General features: G+C 39.8%; 1 long non-coding RNA gene and 2 pseudogenes across 2 annotated transcripts in view; 1 reads left to right on the top strand and 2 right to left on the bottom strand.

Annotated features, from left to right (window-relative positions):
* Positions 1-4465, top strand: part of LOC146470284 (uncharacterized) — a 12149-nt gene extending 7684 nt beyond the window's left edge. The window contains exon 3 of the long non-coding RNA XR_014867080.1: positions 4056-4465. This is a non-coding gene — a long non-coding RNA (uncharacterized LOC146470284). The remainder of the gene's footprint in view (positions 1-4055) is intronic.
* Positions 1-10147, bottom strand: part of LOC146470283 (uncharacterized) — a 29324-nt pseudogene extending 19177 nt beyond the window's left edge. Inside the window, exons 1-2 of the transcript XR_014867078.1 lie at positions 9514-10147; positions 6090-6146 (exon numbers count right to left, since the gene is read on the bottom strand). The product of XR_014867078.1 is annotated as an uncharacterized LOC146470283 (transcript). The remainder of the gene's footprint in view (positions 1-6089; positions 6147-9513) is intronic.
* LOC146470285 (uncharacterized) lies at positions 1170-1792 on the bottom strand (annotated as a pseudogene).
* Positions 10148-10468: the final 321 nt, after the last annotated feature.

The following is a 10468-nucleotide window of genomic DNA, read 5'->3' as shown; positions in this document are numbered from 1 at the left end:
AATTTGTGAGTAGATGAGGTGTTCCAGAAAGACTTATTTCAGACAACGCGAAAAACTTCAAGGACTGTAGCAAGAGATTCACTTCCCTGTCTAATCAGATTCTGGAGGCAGAGAAAACGCAAAAACACTTGGCAAGTCATGGAATAAAGTGGCAGTTTATCGTCGAAAGGGCCCCCTGGTGGGGAGGATTTTATGAGAGACTCATTGGTTCGGTGAAGAGGTGCCTCAAAACGTCCCTTGGCAGGTCATTACTCTCGTTCCCTGACATAGTTACCATGGTAACTGAAGTAGAAGCAGTGTTGAACAGTCGACCGCTGACTTACTTATACCCGGACATTGAAGATAATCCGCCTTTAACAACGGCGCATTTCCTGTGTGGCAACAGACTTACCACTCTACCCAATTTAGTTCAGGAAAAAGAAGATGCTGACCCTCTGTTCATTCCTCCATCTGCGCAAGCCCCTTGGTCCGGAAAGCAAGAACTTTCATAGAGAATTAAGCGCTATGAATCACTAATGAAAACGTTTTGGATGCAATGGAGAAGAGAGTATTTGCTAAACCTGAGAGAATTTCATCGCCAATCACTCAAAGGACCCTTGGCAAGGAAAGACAGTTCTATCAAGATCGATGATGTTGTTCTAGTCCAAGAGAATCTTTCGAGAAGTCGATGAAGGCTGGCTCTTGTCGAGAAGCTTATCGAAAGAAGAGATGGCTGCTGTCGTGCTGCTCAAGTTAAACTTGCAAATGGAAACCGGATTCAACGTCCTTTGCAATTACTTTTTCCGCTAGAAGTGCAAGACACAGCGTCTGATCATAAAGAGTCGAAATCCGAAGATATCAACACGACTAGTGTGATCCTCAGCGACCCTCTGAAAGGAAGGCTACCATTGAAGCGAGACAAAGACTTCACATGTGGACTCAGTGACACTTTCGATTTAAATCAGTTCCTTAATATCTAGACTAAGGATTTCTTATTATCGTCGTGGGGGAAGGATGTTGTGAATTAATCTAGCCGAATTCGCCCTTGCGAATTGTTGTAGCCGTGGCGCACGGGCATCCCGCAATTATGCTAATTTGTCTACTATAAAGGTCTTCGAATTCATCTTTATTAGCACATGGTTTAGTATATGGTTTGTAAACCGTCAAGAAATTAAACGTCTCGAGTTGGTTTATGTGGAGTCGTTCCTGTTTGAACTTCTTGAGACATCCTCTGGCCCATCAAGGTATTCAATGTGGTCTTCCATTTCTTTCCACCAGACTCCCTCTCCTGGCTTTAGAAAGTCAGCAATAAGCTTTAGGTGAGCAGCCCAGTCATCTGCATACTTCTCTAGGCCAGTCTTGAGAATGACTGTGTTGTCTAATTTGGGAAGTGACTTTGCCATTTTACTGATTTCTCTCTCCTCCTTGAGAATACAGTCACTGCCAGCATTTGCTTTCTCTGCTTGTAAGTGCAGGATTGCATTTCTTGGTAGGTCTTCAATCCTTTTGCTCCAAGTTTTCATTGTTATTTCCGACAACTTCTCAAACAGTCTTTAAAACATTTCTGCATTTGTGGATCTGTGGGAAGCTATTCGAAGCAATTGACTGGATTGTCCAACACAGCTGTGGAAGTACAGTCCAAACAGTTTCCTGTATGTCATAGCCTGCGGTGGGGTCAACACTTTGCGGCATTGAATTGCATGTCTCCAGCAGAGGTTATGCAGGCGTAGGATCATCTTTGGTGATCTTGTTTCATCTTGTGCATAGTAGATTTCAATCATTTCACAGAGAGTAACAAGGAACAATCTAATTTGGCAATAGTAACATAGATCAGGGTCTTTCTGTAATCTACACCCCTCAGTTTATCTTTGCTGTACTGGATGGAAAGAATTTCCTTTCGTTTAATAAGTGTGTCAATGTCAGTAATGTGATGTGGCAGCTCCTGTAAGATATTCTTAATGTGATTCATTGCACAGCGCAGTGCCTCGAAGAACAAGACTTCATACTTCTTTAAGTTGAGTTCTTCAACAGAAGCATCATTGTTGTGTAGAAAGGCTGGAAGCCTTGGTGTGCCTCCAAGCATACTGAACAGTTCCTTTTGCAACTGATCTTTTTTACCCTCTGCAGAACTTCCTCTTTCCTGTAGTTCAGCTTTGAGCTCATTCCTTTTCATATCTTTAAAAGGGTGTAAGCTTCCCTTTCTTCCAGCAGGACCAGAAAGAACCAGTTGCCTTTTGCTTTCCAGTGTTTTGTACTTCCTTTGCAGGCTGTAGGCAAGGTCATGGCTGGAATTGATGTTTCCATCACAGCCTGGACAGCCATAGTTTCCCCCATGCTGAGTACCATCCTCCATTTCAGTGGCAGGGATATCCCCATTTATGAACCGCATGACATGCCATACCTCAACTCCACTTTCTGTGATTGAAGGATTCTTCAAATCCCTGAGATCTTCTTGGCGTGTTGGGATAAATCTCATCTGGTCCTCAACTGTTGACCTGCTTTGGGCTAAAATGTACAGCTGTGGCTCCTCTACTGTAGCTTGCACATCCACATCTTTCCCTGTCTTCTCCAATTTTTCTTTTCTTGTCACATGAATGGCAGGATCGTAAAGTTCTCTTAGGCAAAAGAGCATGTGACCATAATTTGCAATGGTGTAGTGATCATGCCAGAGAAGCCAATGCCTTTGACGCTGATATTCTTTCAGCTTGTTTCTCATTTGGTCAATGTCATCACTTACTTATTCATGGATTTTTTGAAGCTCTACAGTTAGCTCTTCTTTGCTTAACTGGTTGTAGTGGCTATCATCCTTGATTTTCAGTAAACTTTTGTTTCTGGTCAAGGCCTCTTTCCTGATATCCTGGAAGGGGATTTTTCTGGCCTGGACATCAATTTTCTTTTGCACAACTTCCCCTTCATTACTGATTACCAACTTTGAAATGTCTGTTTGCACTACTGGTATACCAACATTGTATGAACCATTTTCAATCTATTCCTTGATGCTTGCTCTGATCTTTGCATTGGTCCTTGACACTGGAACTGCAACTGCACCTCCCTTCTGTTTTTTGATGGCTCGACGCACCCGAAATCCTGCACGTTGTAAATTGAAAGAAATGATATTAATTTTGCATAGATGTATACAATCACTCGATTGCGTTTAAACAATAGCTAGCTAACAAGGGATAACAGTATAAATTTGAAACAGGAGAAATTATAATTATCATTCCTAGCCTCAACTTCAGTAACAATGGCTTCTCTTCCAGTAATGTGAATTACAGTAAGTTTACATCTTTTATTGTGACTGTGGTTTCACTTCAGACTGCTACCTTACTGTATAAAATGTTCCAGAAGTCACTGTAAGAGTGAAATTAAAATGAAAACCTTAAAAAGTCATAAAATTCTGATGAACTTGACACTCCTTAGGGATATTTAATTATGGAGTTTTTGAAAACATTTGAAATGTGGGTATTTTTCATTCCTAAATGATATTGATTTGAAGAACTGTTAACAGCCCACTCTGAGTAAATTGTTTAAGTTGCCGTAGTTACAATACTTGAGGTAAAGTTTGCCTATAATTACCATTCATTGCATGTTTTAGCCTTGCGTGTTATTTACAATACCTCTGCTTTGGGAGTCAGTCTGGTTGACAATGGCCGTTGCTTCAAAGCAGGTTGTGTCAACTCCATTCTTCTCTAGATACGACTTGATCATTTGTCCTCCATTAGTTGGTGTTGAGTCTTGGCCTTTTGTTCTGATGTTGTACATCCTTGCTTTCTCAGACCAGTTTATTGCACCATCAGGCCAGGATTTTACATCTGTTAGTAGCTGATCCAAGTCTCCAGTGATGTTGTCTGTTGTAGGAACATGAGACCTTTCTTGTACTTTGGGAGGTGTTGGTCTGACCCTTTCAGTTGCTTCTGCTATTGTTTCAAATGACTGAGCCAATCGATGGTACTGTCTAGACCTGTAGGATTGCCTTGAGCTCAAGTGCTGCTTAGTATCATTATCATTAATCTTGTTTTCAATTTCAGCTTTCGTTTGCCTCTATTGATTTCGTTTCAATTTCCTTTTTTCTACAGGTGACAGTTTCTGTTGAAGACCTTGCTTCGGGAACAAGGACCAGAATTTCACTGAGAGGCTTTCCAAAATTTTCCTTGCACTTTTCATCATGGGTGGAATAAGTCGCTTGTCCAACCATCTTGAGTTGTTCGTTAGTTATCTTTGTACCTTCTGGAGATGTCAGTATTACAGGCTGAGCTGTGTGCCTTTTAACATCACCTTGGATTTCACTAAGTGGACCCTTCTTTGCTGTCATGCACATTTTGCTCAGTGGAAAAGTGGCTTGTAGGTTTGAGTTTAACAGGGAGCAAGGCTTGCAATTCGATAATGAATGTGCCTTTTTCATTTCCTTGGATATGTGCTTGCCTTCATTCCAGTTGGACATTGAGAACGTTGATAAATAGGTTTCCCTGTCTCCTCTGTTTCTCCAATTGGCAATCTGATCATCAATTACTTTACAGGCTCGATTAAAATCGTATTGACTGAGAGTAACCTGTGAATAGTCTTTAAAATGTTAAGAATAGAATTTATGTCTTTCTGCTAGCACTGTGGAATCAAATTTTACGGTGCCTTCTCCGGGAAACCTCTTCAAGGTCGAGCACATCTCCTATGTCTGGCTAATACACACTCTTGCCCACGCACATTCAGCCTTTATGGACATTGTTTTAAGGCCTTTGTTAGTTTCTAAAGAAACTGTTGTTAAATTGAATCGTTTTCGCTGCACAAAACTGCAAAAACATAATGGAATCAATGGGAAGCGAGTCAGATCTCTGAGCTCGGCGAGGGGGAATCGTTGATTATGAGAGTGCAATTTAAGACAAGTTATTTTATTGCGCCCGATTTTTCGCGCCAAAACTCTAACGAAGATGGGGTCGCGAAACGAGAAAGCATCCTTGATGGAAGCACTTGCTGTTTGCAGAGCTATCCACATTAACGTATAAATAAAGCAAGAAAAATGCTGTAAAACAACAGATTTTTATTAGTTTCTCTTCAAAATGATACAAATGCGGTCTACATATACACGGTGCTGCCGTCAAAAGTGGCTTTATCTCTTTGTGATCCACAATATTTCATTTCAGATACAACTGAAAACGATGACTTACGTCCAGCATTTTGAAATCGGTGCAACTATTCGTCCTCAGGGAAGATTAGTAGAGCCAAGAAAACAATGGTTTGTATTCCTGTAGAGTAGGGTAGAGTGGATTTTTGTTCTTGGGTGCCAGGCTCCCGCCGGTGAACAGAAACAACTTGGCGGCACAATGTCAGAACACTCGATACGACAACATTTTACGAATTCGGGAGAACTTATGCTTCTCTTTTTGCCAAGAAACACACACATTATAAAAGGAGGTGTATTTTTCTATGCAACGTCGCCTTTTAAGCTGAGCCGACAACCCAAACACACATGGAATAAAACAAAAACGAGCACAAAATCCTTATAGGAATGTATAGTCTTACTTTCGGGTCATAAATTACTTACTCCGAGGTAGTGTAGTCATCATTAAAAGGCGATTTTGTTTATTTCATTTATATATCTTTAATTTTGTAGCAAATTGGATAGCGAAAAGCAAGTTAAATGTTCCCCGTTTTCAAAATTAGCCAACACTTTTTAAAACAGAAAACGTCACATAAATGATGTAAGATAGTTCCCATGACAACAAGACCAAGCTACATATTTTCTTTTACTATCACATTCTTCTTGTAAAGTTTCATCTTGTTATTCAAAAAGCTGCATGCGAAAAAGGGAGAAAAGCAAAATAGCCTCGTTTTCATGTCCTGGTCAAGCCTTAATACACTTGAGAATTTTATTTTCCCTTTTCTACTGGCATACTTAAACTGTCCCTGTAAGAGTATTCGCATGTCAAACCCGCCCCGCCACCCCTCCTATGATAAAGCACGTAAGATTACAAAAGGTTTCTTTATTTCTTTTATTGCCGTGCTCCTTTGTATGATGACTGACAATGCAATAGCTTGTGAAAGTCAAACCAGCGCTTTTGGCTATTATATAAAGCGGTCTATAAACTACTCCTTTGCAGGCAATTTCGATCCCTTACCTCCAATTACTCTTTCGCTAGCAGCCCCCAAGGATGAAACAACAGCAGCAGCTTGAGCTGAAAAAAGTAAAGATTAGTATTAGAAATCTGTTCAACTTAGATCTGGGTTTCTGTTGTTTGTCGATTTTATATAAACTGTGAATTTGAATTTTGCTTTCTTACTTCAATAAATAGTTCTAGGAGGAAAAAAACATATAACATTAGTCAGGCACAACAGTTAAGTAAATATCCAAGAATCCGAAAGAATATCCCAAAAGTACAAATATATTTGATTCCACATTTCTTAACAGCACACTAGGGTATATAAAAACTACAGTGACTGCTCCCATCACAGTATTGTTTTCGTTGATTGTAATACCTTTCGGTTCAAAAATTTTTCAAAGAAGGGTTCAATATATCCGTAGAACACATTTGGTAAGAATTTCTTCCAAAATCACAGCACACGATTTCGGAAGATTACAAGACTAATGTCATAACTAAGAAGTATTATGCAAGAATAAGCTGATGGCAAGTGATGTGGGGGCCGCTAAATTTGGACCCGAAGGTTTTGCTATTAAACATAATACACACATCTAAATATAGGACATTTTCTTAACATCCCGTTCAAGAAATTTACTTAATTCTAAAACTGGAACTGAACTAGTACTTAATTTCCTGCACTGGCTGCATAAACTATTACTGAATCAATTTTTTGTTTTGTTTGCCGGTTTGTTTGTTTGCTGTTGTTGTTTTTGGTGGTGAGAAGTCCTCACGCTGGTCAAAACAAAACAAACAATAAAAGAGACAATAAAACGATAACTAGAATAGCTTACCAGCATATGTAGGCTCACAATGTAAGCGATTTAAGATAAATGTCTTCCAAAAGGAATTCTCTACGATTCTTTGGAATCGCAATTAGTCGGCATCAGAAAAAATGAAACAATGAAAGGATTTTGCTGGGAGAAACGGAACACATTTGATATTGGCAAATCAAGCTTGGTTCAATACAAAATACAAACTAACTGAAATAATCGGTATACAAATTGAAACGGATTGAAAAGACCGTATCCCCTATCGATTTGTTAGGCACACCAAATTGGACAATGAGCTATGAATCCACTGTGAGGTCTCACTTCAACCGTTTTGTTCGACCCGAGTTTCCTTCTGTCATCTCGGGCCTCGTATTCACTTGCGTATCTATACTGATACTGTCAACCGAAACCAGCTCGGTAATCAACATGCGTGTCATTTGTGACGTCATCTGTGCACAGAATATATTAAGCAAATTCATTTCTAACCTCACGCTTCCTACGAAAGCCGCAGTTAAAGTAAGGTACGTTCATACGAAAAGCAGACTTGTAATTGTGGAGCACCGCTCTTAGGCTTGACTTACTTGTAATCAAATCAATATTGCTGGACTAGGAAGGTCAAACAGAAAATCAATAAGCAATTTGTACTCGGGCCGTAAGGCGGACCGAGTTAAGGTTTCGGTAGCGTTATCAGATTCTTTTTACTCAGGCCGTAAGGCGGACCGAGTTAAGGTTTCGATAGCATTATCAGATTCTTTTTTCTTTTTGGGGTCGCGATGGGCCGAGAGATAAGACTTCGGGCCACGAGTTATTGTTCTCGGTCTCGTTTTTTGTACTCGGCTGGTACGAGTCACGTTTTCTGTCGTGTTATCAAATCTTTAAATTCTCGGTCGCGTTCTTTGTTTTTGGGCCGTGAGGAGTGTTTACCATATGCGAGCCAGACGTGCGAGGCATGAACAACCCCAACATAAACTGCTATTAAACCGTTGAGCTAACCGGGGAGCTATTTAAGCTAACCTAAGGCTAACTGGAGTGCTCTTTAGGCTAACCGGAGTGTTTTTTAGGCTAACCTGAGTGCCTCAAGGCTAGTTTTGTTTAACCAAAAATTTGGCAACTAAATCAGTCTATGACCTCGCGGGCCAAGCTAGATAAAGATATCTCACGTTTACTATAGAAAAACAATCAATGTAGAAACGGTTTCTGTCTTCAAATAAAAGGTGAATAACAAATGCTTTCCCCTGAATTTCATTTAAAAATATAAAAAGCGAAACACTTAAAAAAGTACAAGGATATAAACCATAAACGATTCTCCGATTTCCCTATCCCGTTTAAGACAGAATTCAAATTTTCAGGCCCTTTCTAAGACATTTAACGCATTGGCAATCACAATCTGTTTAAGCCATTAGGTAGTGTAGGGATACCCTCTTTAAGACAGAAAGTGATGAAATAGATACCCCGTTCAAGACAAAACACCCTGAAAACCAAACCCTATCGGGCCGCACGTCCCCGTTAAGGTCACATAAGGGAGTACTCCCCCCCCCCCCCCCCCGGGATTATAAAAAGCATTTGTATGACAAATGTCGTTTTCCCCTGTACTTCATTCTGACTGCAAGAAATGCAATTCTATCTAGTGGTTACTTATTGCATCAATATATCTCCGTATCTATCTATTTAGAAGCCTGCGAGCAAGCTCTCTTGGGGGTGGGGGGCGGGAGGGGGAAAGAGGATCCACCCCCAAGAGAGCTTGCTCGCAGGCTATCTATTTGGGGGAATTGGCGATGCTGGAGGTTTTCACCGTTAAAAGATTGAAGGCTTGACGCACCACACAGTCAAGTATAGCCCGAGTATAAGCTGGAAACAGCTTCTTGTTATATAATAAGCTGAATTCTACACGCATTTTGATTGGTTCTTTCTTATTATCTATTAGAGGACAGACGCATAGATGACGTCACCATTAACAACTTTTGCTTCTTTATTTTATAGAACAAATAGATTCCATGTTGCCGTGCGTCTGTTGAGTAGATCACAAAAGACAATCACAGTGACACGCTCGAATGCGCTTCGTGTGCCACGTTTTTGTTCTTACCACATTTTGACGTCACCCGTGATCTATTACTGAACAGACGCAAAGCAGCATGGAATCTATTTGTTAATTATATATTTTTTATGCACGGCTTTTAAAGGTGACAGTCAGACTGTCAGAAATACTGAGAAACATTACTAATTTATGCAAATTACGTTAGGTCACAACATGCATAGAGGACTTCAATCAATGACTTTGCTGACTTTGTTGCACGTTTATAATAGTCCGATTTTTAATCAGATAGATGAATGAAGGAAATGGCCCACATTTTGAATATCCGTCCGTCAATTTCAAACGGAGCAACAGATGCACCGACGGTTAACTAAAATGCACACATTTCCGTTAATTTTAGTTATGTTTGCCTCCGAACCAAGATAGCATCGAAGCCCTTATATAACACAGGTCTATGACACGAATGAATTCAATGAAAGAGTGTCCGATTAACAAACTGTGTGCCTAAAATCTTAATTGATTTTAAGACGTCTTAAATATAGCTTACATGCCCGGCTTACATACTGGTTAAACTTTATCTTATTGTCTACAGAAATTTTACCTTTCCTGCTTTCAAACTCCTCGTCTTGTCGTCTTCGTCTCTGAAACTCTTCTACTTCCTTTATCAGATCTTCTTTCTCCAATTCGGTCAAAATTTCTTTCAAGATGTCGAGACTGTTAATTCCCAGGCGATTGTTATCTTACAGCACCTTAAATAATGATCGAACATCGTGAATGCTGCCTTCACTCTCTTCCGGTATGTTTCCTCTGCACATCGACATTAGCCGTTCCAAATCATTGAGTTCGTCGAGGACACGAATCATCGGTTCAAGCAAATCAATGAACTCCCTTCGTTTTCTTTCGAACTTTTCAACTTTTCTGACAAGAGACCATTCCTCAACATTTTTAAGGATGTCTTTCATTATCTGCAGACGATCCGGTCCTAAATGCTTGCATTCTTCAAGTTTCTTTAACAACAATAAAGAATCTTGAATGTCGTCTTCGCTCCCTGACGGTAGAAGGTCTCTGCATATGAAATTTAACTGTTCAGATTCATTCAGTTCATCGAGTCTTCGACTTACTCGAAAAAGCAATGCATTGTAATCAATGGTAGACATTCTTACGGCGGATGAATCGTGTTGGCTTTGAGACAGAATATCAGTTAGTCCGACATGGTCTGTTTCACTCACGCCACAAAATATTTTAGAATTGCTAATCACGACTAGGGCCTGGAAGAGAAACGTGCTGCAATCCTTTCGACCAGCGTCTTCGATCACGAGGTTCCAAAAAAAGTAGTTGGTGTTTGGAGGGGTTTTCAAATTTCAAATACGATCCATCGGTACACCAGCTCTCATTGATACGATTGAGAAACTTCTAATTTAATAAAATAACACAAAAAACTACAATCTAAAAAAATGATTTATCATACCAGATTATAACTGAAAATAGTTTTATTATATATAAAGCGAGAATTTTAGGTGATAAACGCTGTAAGTAGAATTTGGTATTTTCTATAT

The sequence above is a fragment of the Pavona decussata genome, unplaced genomic scaffold (genome assembly GCF_977016875.1).
Source record: "Pavona decussata unplaced genomic scaffold, jaPavDecu1.1 SCAFFOLD_114, whole genome shotgun sequence".
Classification (NCBI taxonomy): Eukaryota; Metazoa; Cnidaria; class Anthozoa; order Scleractinia; family Agariciidae; genus Pavona; species Pavona decussata.
Note: the sequence above shows the minus strand (reverse complement) of the source record. Positions and strands in the feature narration are given on the sequence as shown.